Genomic DNA, 512 nt, shown 5'->3' with positions numbered 1-512 from the left:
AGGAGGGGGCCAAACATCGAAGAAGAAGAAGAAGAGGAAGAGGAGGGGGGCCAAACATCGAAGAAGAAGAAGAAGAGGAAGAGGAGGGGGCCAAACATCGAAGAAGAAGAAGAAGAAGAAGAGGAAGAGGAGGGGGCCAAACATCGAAGAAGAAGAAGAAGAAGAAGAGGGAAGAGGAGGGGGCCAACATCGAAGAAGAAGAAGAAGAAGAAGAGGAAGAGGGCCCAAACATCGAAGAAGAAGAAGAAGAAGAAGAAGAGGAAGAGGAAGAGGGCCAAACATAGAAGAAGAAGAAGAAGAGGAAGAGGAAGAGGGCCAAACATAGAAGAAGAAGAAGAAGAAGAAGAGGAAGAGGAGGGGGCCAAACGAAGAAGAAGAAGAAGAAGAAGAAGAGGAGGGGGCCAAACGAAGAAGAAGAAGAAGAAGAAGAAGAAGAGGAAGAGGAGGGGGGCCAAACATCGAAGAAGAAGAAGAAGAAGAGGAAGAGGAGGGGGCCAAACATCGAAGAAGAA

Source organism: Hyla sarda, unplaced genomic scaffold (assembly GCF_029499605.1).
Source record: "Hyla sarda isolate aHylSar1 unplaced genomic scaffold, aHylSar1.hap1 scaffold_320, whole genome shotgun sequence".
NCBI classification, from domain to species: Eukaryota; Metazoa; Chordata; class Amphibia; order Anura; family Hylidae; genus Hyla; species Hyla sarda.
This window is presented reverse-complemented; position numbering follows the sequence as displayed.